This window comes from Oryctolagus cuniculus, chromosome 6, assembly GCF_051225735.1.
Source record: "Oryctolagus cuniculus isolate XC-2025 breed Fujian yellow rabbit chromosome 6, ASM5122573v1, whole genome shotgun sequence".
Classification (NCBI taxonomy): Eukaryota; Metazoa; Chordata; class Mammalia; order Lagomorpha; family Leporidae; genus Oryctolagus; species Oryctolagus cuniculus.
In genome coordinates this window covers 2,723,107-2,734,066 of record NC_142872.1, presented here as the reverse complement: position 1 = coordinate 2,734,066, position 10,960 = coordinate 2,723,107, and the positions used below count along the sequence as shown (strand labels likewise).

Here is a 10,960-nt window from a genome sequence, read left to right as displayed (position 1 = left end):
AAAGCACTAAGTGAACTTTTGAAATGCTCATGCATTCAAAGCCTTCGGTGCACCTTTGAATGTTACTATGATTCAACCCCTCTTCTCAGGACCTCACTTCTTCAACTGCTCTGAATGTGAGGAGCACAAGAAGAACCAAAGCAGAGGCTGCGCGGCTTCTGGAGCCAGGGGCTGGGGCAGGCCCCCTCCAGAGGACAACTGAGGCCCACAGCCCAGGCAGAGCAGTGCCCCAGCACTGGAACCAGGACAGTGCCGGAAGCCGCATTTCCTTGCTGTGTCTCTGCTGAGGTCTTCTTGCTATTTTTGGAAATGTTAAACAACATGCTCTTAAAAGAGGGATGGATCAAAAAAAAAAAAAAAAACTCACAAGGAATATTAGAAAGATACCTTGAAATGAGTAAAAATTGAGTCACGACAGTCCAGAGACCACGAGTGCCAAGGAGCAGCACTCACAGGAAATGTGTTGCTATCAGCAACTGTGCTTTAAAAAGAATAGGCCAGGTGCTGGCACAATAGGTGAGCCGCTGCCAGGATGCCACACTCCATGTCAGAGTGCTTGGCTTGTCCAGTTTCCTGCTAGTGGGAGTTCCGGAGGCATGGGTGATTGCTCAAGAGACTGGGTCTCTGCCACCCACGTGGGAGACTGCGGAGAAATTTGGCCTAGTCCAGCTCCAGCTGTTGCAGATATTTGGGAAATTAACCATCAGATGGGAGATCTTTCTGGCTGTTTCTCTCTGTCTCTCTGTGTCTGTCTCTGCCTGCCAAATAAAATAAATGAAAAAAAAAAGTATCTCAAGTTAACACTCCAACATTACACCTTAAAGAAATAGGGGAAGAAAAGCAAAGTAAAGTTAACATTCATAGAACCTATGTCGTAATAAAAGATGTGAGTGGACAAAAATTGAATAGAGGATAAGAAAACTACAGAAAATCAATTAAGCTAAAAGTGTGATTTCTTTAACAATCAACAAAATAGGCAAATCTTTTACCTTTTGATGGGAAAAAAGACACAAATGCATAAAACCAGAAGTTGAAGGGAAGAATTATCACTGAATCTACAGCAACAAAAGAGCTCATAACACTGCATTCTGGAGAGATGTCACTCAGGTAGTAGGGATGAGACACAGCCCTCAGCCCACAGCACAGCAGACAGCAAGGCACAGACCCAGGGAGCTCACAAAGCACCTGCAGCAACAGAGAAGCACACGGAAGGAGGGGACATTCGCGGGTGGGTGCTGGTGCAGCCAGGCAATGCTCAGGGACAGAAAACACGGACAAAGGGAACCGAAGAACCACGTGGTGACCGCAGACGCCTGCAGCTTGCCCCCCCTCCCAACCCCTCAGGATGCCAGTCCCACCAGGTCCCACTGAGGCAAACAGCCACACACACAAGGACCAGCCACAACTGAACAGGAAAGGAGCCACTGCCCCCCAAGCCCACCCAGGCCCCACGCACAGGACCGGGCTGCCCCATGATTTCCCACTCTGCACTTGGGCTTCCTGGCTGCAGACAGCAGCTCTACCTTCGGGTCACCCCTGCCTTTCTCTTGCTCCCTTGCTGACAGTCTGAAATACTGAGGAATACCATGTTTCCTACAAATAATGAGTAAACATCCAGATCACACCTGGCAGCCAAATAAACCTGCAAAAACCATCTAAGATTCACCTTTTCTCAGAGATAAACAAACGGAGAGAGAATCTATGTGATGATGATGATGTAATGTATGTGGATGAAATTGACATTTTGAGATCTGATTATTGTTTATAGCCTTGTCTATACTCCTGAGGAACAGTGGTTTTCCTACCTACTACTTGTTGAATTCTTCATTTGGTTGGAGTTAAGCTTGTGATTAGAAAGTAAATTCAAAGTATGCCATTGCAAAAATTAAAAGAAAAGGAAGAAGAAGGAAAAATGGGAATGAAAGAAGGAGGGAAGGAGGATGGGAAATATCATTATCATAGTCTTAAAACCATAGATATGAAATACATGACATCTGTTCCCTTTATATTAAAATTAAAAAAAAAAACTATGAACAGAACAGATTTTAAAAACTCAGAGATTCCTCTGAAGGGCCAGGTGTTGCATTCACCACTGAAAACCAAAATGCCTGCTACAGTTCATTTGTAGACCCCGTTCCCCACCCCCACCCCCAGCTCAGAGGCTAAGGGGGCAGCCACTCTTCAACCCTCTTCTAGGAACTCTGTTCCTGCCGCCCATCCTCTCTCAACTTCTCCTGGCAGAGGGAGTCCCCAGGCCACCACCACTGCTTTCCCAATGCCCACCCATTCATTCCTGGGCTTGCTGTTGCTTTTCCAGAGTCCCTCATTTCTCAGGCTTCCTGCTCCATGCCTGGGTTACCTGGGGATACCTTTTGGTCTGCATGGAGACCAGGCAACGCCCCAAAGGCCAGGTCTCTCCACATCGTAATTAGCAATCCGGGCAAGAGTTGTAATTGTTCCTCTGAGATGCATTTTCATGCAACTTAGCAATTGTGTTCCAGAAGCCATTCCTCGCTCAGTGCTGAGTCAGGGCCAAGCTCGTGACGGATGTGAGCTCTGAAGGGACCATACTTAAGCCACATGAAGGAGGTCATGGACAGACAAGGAACTGGAGTCGCTGTGTACTTTCAGGGTCTCCAGTGATTCAGTACAAGCCACCATTTGAACATGATGAGCCCATGTGAGTATCTTGGACTAGCTTCATAGTCACTGTGAAATTGTGGCTCAACAGGGACATGCAGGATATAAGTGCTATATTTAACTATTTTTTAACCAGAGCATGAAAGATTAATCTTAATCCCATTCCCATGGCTGAAATTTTACAGCAAAAAGCACATAAAAGAGCAATATAAACCATTAGGAAATGTTGGATGGAAGCATTGCAGGGCTGCAAGTCACTCCTCCCAGGATATCTTTGCAAATACCTATACCCAGCCACATTAATAAGATGAACTCGTGCAAGTTTTTCTGCACCTAGTTTTATGTATCATGTAATGTATATTTTGCTTTATTCTGGTGATTGACCATTGTGAGTAGATCCTAATGTTAAACTTAATTAGATTGATAGAGTTCTACAAAGCAGCTAGTTCTTATCAATGCAGCCTGTGCTCCAGAAGGAGTCCAGCCTGCACACTGCCCTGAAGGCTGTGGTCTTGCACGTGGACACACCACAACAGGGCCTCCTCCCTCGGAAGCCTGCTCACAAGGTAGCCATTCATGCAATGAGCTCAGCCAGTACTGTCTTTTCACCCTTACATGCACAGTAACAGTGACACACACAAAGCTATCCCTGTCTGAGGGACACCAGTGACCACAGCCCGCGTCCATGCTGTGCTTCCTGCTTCTCACATTTGCACATTAGTGATTGTTCTCGGAAGTTAGGTCTCCCCTTCTGTTCCCTGTCCCTTCACACTCTTCGAAAACGGTCACTTTGGAAGTCAATACTGCATCTACATGGACTAAAAGCAGGCTTTTCTCAGTAAGAAAATCTTCCCAGGCTGGGAAGGAGATGTGGAGATGGCAAATGTGAGGGCCCCAGAGAGGACTGAGCAAGGGCCACTGAGCCGTGGGGTGGGGGCTGGGCCCCCCTGCCCCAAGACCATCAGGACCACAAGGACTGTGCACTCCGGGACACCGCACAAGCTCTTTCCCGGCATGACTCCCCCAGACTCAGAGCTTCTCAGCTGACTTATACTTGCTTTCTCACCAACTCTGAGGCAACGGAGAACATGTATTCCATTTTCACCTCATTACAGTCGTTTAGAAGCAAATGGTTAGCACCAAGTGTGACCTTTAAATATTTTTTGAATAAAGACATTCCTATTGTCCATAGAATTGATTTAATTCTGTTATTATCTGAACTCAATCTGCTTATTCTTTTATTATAACTTTTATTGAATTTTTCAAATATAATTTGAGAAATGTTTTCTTGTATTAAATGTAAAAGTCGCTTAATTCCTGATGATGAAAATCCAAATGTTAAGCATGTTAATTTTTTAAAGGATAAGATCTGGACCACTAAGTAACAGTTAATACCTCCAATCAGTATCTGCACATCTTCCCAGGAGTCCCTAATGATTCACATTCATTATTTAATCCTCACAGATGCTGCTGTCCCCATTTGATCAATGAGAGCAGACTGAGACTGGGAGAATGTGCATGAAAGTTGCAGTCACCACTTCACAAGTCTGTGAGGTAGATTTTACTCTCCACATGTTAGTGAAATCACACAGCAGTTGGCTTTCCCTGTCCTCCAGGCTCATCCACTGCTTGAGGCAGTGTGGCCTCTGTTGTCTACACATGCCTCATTTTCCTTCTCCATTTGTCTTTTGCTGGACACTTAGGATGATTCCATATCTTAGAGATTGTGAATAACACTGAGATGAATGTGGGGGTTCAGGGATCTCTTTGACATTTTGATTTCATTCCTTTGGATAGAAATCACACCAGAGCTGTGATTGCTAAATCACACAGCCAGTCTGTTTTTGGTTTTTCGAGGAAACTCCATAGTGTTTTCCAGCAGTGTACAAAGTCTCCTTTTCTGCACATTCTCACCAACAGAGCCATCCTCCAGATACTTGGTGACAGGCGTTCCAGCAGGCCTGGGGCCACATCTCACTGTGGCTTGAATCTGTGCTTCCTGGATGGCTAGAGACATGGAGCATTCACTCACCCATCTATTGGCTGTCCATAGCTCTGCTTCAGGAAGCATCTGGTCAGTTCCTTCACTCATTTGCTCACCAGGCTGCTGTCTCTTGTTCTGTTTTGCCGTGAAGTTGTTTGAGGGCCTTAAGCATTTTGGGCTCTAGTGGCCTGTAGACAGTGGCCTGACATTGCCCTCCTTCTGTGAGTCGTCTCTTCACTCTGTCGACTGTTTCCATTGCTGTGCAGCAGCTTCTTAGTTCGATGCAACCCCCTTTGCATATTTTGCTTTTGTTCTCTGCATTTTTAGAGTTGGGTTCAAGAAATCGTCATCCTGACCAAGGTCATGGAGCTTTCTCCCATTTTTCTCCTAGCAGCTTTACTGCTTCTGGACTTGCACGTAAGCCTCTTTCCCATTTGTCTCTGGTGCAAGGGTTCAATTTCATTCTTCTTCATGTGGACACCTCAGCATCACTCACTGAAGAGCCTGGATTTTTCCAGAGTCTTCTTGACACCTTGATCAAAGCTGAATGGACTGCAAATGTGGGGACTCATTTCTAGGCTTCCTCTACTGTTTTTCTGGTTGATATGTCTGTTTTTATTAATTCAGTCTCTCAGAAACAAAAAGCAGAAATGTGGATACGAGAAACTATAGGGGAGACGTTGACCAGAGGGGGCAAAGTTCCAGCTAAGCTGGAGGGGTGCACATCAGCGAGGTGCTGCCCTGCATGCACTGTGTACCTTAACATTGCTAAAATGATAGCTGTGTAAAATCTTCACCAGCAAAAAAGATAACTCAGTGAAATGCTGGATTGTTAACCAGCTCAATCAATTCTTTCTACAATGTATACCTAGATCAAAGCATCTCATTGTACCCAATAAAAATATACACTTACTGTCAAGTAAAAATAAATAAAAATTCAAGTCCTTAGACAGAAAGAGCCAGATTCTAGATTAAGTCCTTAACTTTGATTCTAACTAAAATTTTACTATTTGTGTTGCCTTCAAATTTTGATTAATAAAAATCTTAGCCAGGTTAAATATAACTAAAGCAAAATTGATCGCTGTGGACAAGGCAACCACAAAGGGACATATCCAAAAATAAATGGCTTTTGATTTATAAGACCTGATAAAATACTCTCCTGCTGATGTAGGCAAGCCCTATTTTGCAAAGTAGTGTTGTTTTTCGGGGTCTAGGTTCATATTCAAGAGAGGCTAATGTCATTACAGAACAGAACTCAAGAGAACTTGTGAGCATTGTTTGAACATCTAAGGCAAGAACATGATGTGTCTCCACCTTGTGGCAATGGTGGATATTCCAAACAAGAGCTTCATGGTCAAGATATCCCTTCTTCCAGGTGAACTGTGAATGAGACCTTTCTGTGTTCTGCCTCCTTCACATACAGAACCCATAGAACTGGCAGTGAACACAGAAACCAGCCAATTCCACTCCTAGGAAGTTCATGGGGTCATTGATGAGAATTAGATTCCCTGGGGTCCTGACCTTTTCCTTAACTCAAAGAGACCAGAAGTATACTCTTTACTCTCCTCATGAATTTTTGCATTTTGGTAAATTTTGGTTTATATCTTAGGACTATAATCACCACTATACACTGCTTCAGGATAATTGATCACAAACAGTTGCACAAATAAATAACATTATTCATCAATATTTTATATATATTTAGCAAATGATTTATTGTGGCTAAAGGACCTGAAGGAGTAAATCAGGCTAATTTTGTTAAATCACAATGAAAAATGATGTTTTGCACATGTATGTTTAGATATCAGAAATACAATATTATCTCTGAAATGTTAAAGATCATTGATAAAACAAATTTGTGGAAGAATTCACAATTGCTTTGAACACTTCTACTAGATTTGATCATGAAAGTCTTGAAAGCCATTAATTCATAGAAATAACTGTGCATAAAGAGCAAATCTGTCTTACAAATAAGCACAAAACGCACATGTAGAACACCAGAGACATTCTGGGGAACAGCCTAGCACGCCAACTCCTCTTGGGCCCTGGTGGCTGATCTCCAGAGAGTTCCTGCTGCCTGTGTCCTTGGGCTTCCTCCAGAGACACCAGCTCTTCCTGTGTGTTATCTGCAATCTGCATCATTGCACCCAGGCTTTCCAAGTGAAAAGCTGATGCCTGTGGAGGTAGATGGTTAATGCACACCTGTGGTGAAGACATAACCACAGAATTCATATTCCGAAGTCCAATTCTCTTGCCATTATGTGACAGCAAAACAAATAGTTGTCTCACTCAACTTCACCAGTATGTTTGTTAAAATGAAGAAATACTCCTAATTCATACATCTGATTATGTTGTTTAGTATTTTTACTGCAGAAAATTAGTCAGTAGTTCTATTAACAGACAGGCTTCAAATACTGTGCTGGTCATTTTCCCCTGAAATAATCCCACTACATTGAGCCACGATCCTCTCTTGTTCCAGGATGCTGCTCATGTACACATCAAGAAAGATTCTAAACACACATATAATGAATCAGTTACCAATTTGTGTCATCATTTGTATTATAGTTCCATCATAGACATATCACACATATGTATATACAAACATGAATGTAAACAATACCCCCCAGGTTGAAGTCCAATTGAAAATACTGAAATATTTGAAGATCCTTATTTTCCTTTTATGTCATTCTCATTCACTGTTCAGTTTATTCCAGTCATCTAAGCAGGGACTTGTGTCCGAGGGCAGGATCTGTCTGGAGAGGAGAGCATTCAGCCTAGAACACAGAATTCCATCTTCCGGGAATCCATGCTACAGAACTGCACCCAACCAGTGATGACATCACTGCACTGCAGGTCTTCCTCACCCCAGCACATAGGCGCTTCCATCCCCAGCCCCTCACGCTGTGCAGTCTGCCCCTGACCACCAAGCAGGATGAACCACAGCACCGTAACTGAGTTTCTGATTGTGGGCCTCACCAAAAGGCCTGACCTCCAGGCAGTTCTCTCCCTGGTCCTCCTGGCCATCTACCTTGTGGCTTTCCTAGGCAACACGCTCATTGTGGTTGCCATCATCCACAACCCCACCCTGCACACGCCATGCACATCCTGCTGCTGGCCCTGGCTGTCGTGGACATCATCTGTACCTCGAGCATCATGCCTAAGGTGCTGGCACCATGCTCACATCAGCAAAGACCATCTCCTATGGGGGCTGCCTGTCTCAACTCTTCTTCTTCACGTGGTCCCTGGGGGCTGAGATGGTCCTCTTCACCACCATGGCCTACAACCGCCACGTGGCCATCTGCCGCCCACTCCACTACAATGCTATCATGAGCCGCCATACCTGCGTGGCCTTGCTGGGTGTCGTCATGGCTGTGGCAACCACCAATGCCTGGGTGCACACGGGTCTCATCCTGAGGTTGACGTTCTGTGGGCCAAACACCATTGACCACTTCTTCTGTGAGATACCCCCGCTGCTGGCTCTGTCCTGCAGCCCTGTGAGAGTCAATGAAGTCACGATGTACGTTGCTGACATCGTCCTGGCCATCGGGACTTCTGCACCTGCGTCTCCTACGGCTTCATCATTGCTGTCATCCTGCGCATCCGCACAGTGGAGGGCAAGAGAAAGGCCTTCTCCACATGTTCATCCCACCTCATCGTGGTGTCCCTGTACTAATCCCCGGTGATCTACACCTACATCCGCCCTGCTTCCAGCTACACGTTTGAAAAGGACAAGGTGGTGGCCGCACTCTATACTGCGGTGACACCCACACTGAACCCCATTGTGTACAGCTTCCGGAACAGAGAGATGCAGGCAGGGATTAGGAAGGTGTTTGCATTCCTGATGCGTTAGTGGTTTGAAGGGGCAGCATCACCTCTGTACTCCAGGGTCATGTCCTGTAACAGCTCAGAGCCACCCAACTTTCCCACAGTTCCCTCCATCCCAAAGTCTTCCTTCCCTGTCTTTTCTACCATCTAAAATGGAAAAATAAATAAATCTTTTTGTTTGTCTGCTTTTAAGCTTGACTTGTTTATTTGAAAGATGCACTTATGGGGCAGGGGGGAGAGAGAGAGAGAGATCTTCCTTCTGCTGCTTCACTCTCCAATTGGTCACAAAAGGTGGGCTGGGCCAGGCCAAATCCAGGAGCTGGAACTGTATCCGAGTCTCCCACATGGGTGACAGGGGCCCAAGCTCTTGGACCACCTGCTGCTGCTTTCCTGGTGCATTAGCAGGGACCTGGGTTGGAAGTGGAGCAGCCAGGCATGGAACCAGTGCTCATTTGGATGCTGACATTGCAGGTAGAGGCTTAACCTGCTGTGCCAATACTAAATCTAGTCCCAATACTAAACAATTTAACCAAATGTCTCAGTTAGGAGCCTTTCTTCATTTTAACGAGAGTACTGGTGAAATTCAGTGAAGCAGCAGTTGTTTTGCTGTCATCTAATAGCAAGCGAATCGGGCTTTAGAATACAAACCCTGCAGTTGTATCTTCATCATAGGTATAGATTTTGAATTGCTCAAATATGCCCCATTTTCTGAAACTAGATAGCAATAAGAATTACTAAAACAGTGACCAGTGGAAAAGCCAATTTAGTTTCTCATATTTGTTAACATTGAGAATATAAAAGCATCTATATTGACAGTAGACATGCTGTGTTTTGTTATATGCTTGCATTGTTGAATGATTTGATGAAGCTATTAGCACATCCATCACCTCATATATTTTTCATCTTTCTGTGGTGAGAACATCTAATATCTACCCTCTTAGCTGCATTCAATTATGGATTGCATTATTTTTTAAAATTTATTTATTTATTTTAAAGTCAGAGTTACACAGAGAGAAGGAGAGGCAGAGAGAGAGAGAGAGACAGAGAGGTCTTCCATCCACTGGTTCACTCCCAATTGGCCACAATGGCTGGAACCGCACAGATCCAAAGTCAGGAGCCAGGAGCTTCCTCCAGGTCTCCCACGCAGGTGCAGGGGCCCAAGAAACATGGGCCATCTTCCACTGCTTTCCCAGGCCATAGCAGAGACCTGGATCAGAAGTGGAGCAGCCGGGACTCAAACTGGCACCCATATGGGATGCCAGCACTGCAGGTGGTGGCTTTACCCACTATGTCACAGGGCCGGCCCCAGAACCTTCTTTAAATCAGTAGGTTGCCAGATGTCAGAGAACTAGCCCAGAGAGCATGTATAAAACCCCGCTACCTGGACTCCTAAGCAGGGAAGGGTCTCAGAGGGGAAGTGGCATGAGGACCAGACTCCCAACATGAACTCACAGCCACCTTTGCAAAGGTAGTGCTTCCATCCACGCAGCAGTTACTGAGTGCCCATGCACCAGGTGTTCCCACTGCTCCAGATGCAGCCAAGACGAGGAATCCACTGCCATAGCCTCATCAGATGTGTGGATATAGAAAATGCTGTACACACACAGGAAATACAATTCAGCCTAAAGCATGTGGAATCCTGACATCTGTGACAGCGTGGGTGACCTGGAGGACACAGGCCAGCTCATTCCGCATTTCTCAGGTGGTAGCAGGTGGGGTTCAGCACCAGGGTGATGACCCACTGGAGCACGGGTGTGACTCTGTCTCGGCTGCAGGTGGCACCGCTCAGCTGAGCCATGCCTGGCTCTGTAGGATCATTTCTATTGTGTCTGCTGCACAGCATGATGAGTCTGGCCAGTGACTGGGTGGTGCACAGTCATTAGCTATCTAGACAGAAATTCCAAATGTTCTCATCACAAAGAGTGTGAAACATTTCAGGTGATGGATGTATTAATTGGTTGTCCTAAGAATTTCACATTGTATCCTAAAACCATATCACTTTGTACCCATAAATATACACAACTGTACTTTGCCAATATATAATAAGTTTTAAAGCTTAAAAACAAGAAGAAATAAAAGAATACTTCTAATAACTTCACAAATAATAATCACCAAAATATAAACATATCTCATTTCCATAAAAAGTATATTTAAGTTAAATTAAAATTATCCTGTTAGATATAAACCTGTTTGACAGTGTCTGCATGCTGACAAAACAAATAGACTCAATGTTTATCATAGTCAACTCCCTTCCCATTAATACATGCCTGACCTGGTGAGATTTTTAAAAATGTGCATTTTCGGGGCTGGTGCTGTGGCTCAGTGGGAAAAACCACCTGCAGTGCTGTTCTCCCATATGGGCACCGGCTCGTGTCCCAGCTGATCCACTTCTAATCCAGCTCCCTGCTTGATGGCCTGGGAAAGCAGTGGAAGATAGCCTTGGGTCCTTGGGTCCTTCGGTCCCTGGAGGAAGCCTCTGGCTACTGGCTCCTTGCTCCTGGCTTCAGCCTG

The 10,960-nt window shown here is 45.0% G+C and overlaps 1 pseudogene; it reads left to right on the top strand.

Moving 5' to 3' along the window:
- The first annotated feature begins 6,342 nt into the window (after positions 1–6,342).
- Positions 6,343–9,437, top strand: LOC149125936 (olfactory receptor 13G1-like; annotated as a pseudogene).
- Positions 9,438–10,960: the final 1,523 nt, after the last annotated feature.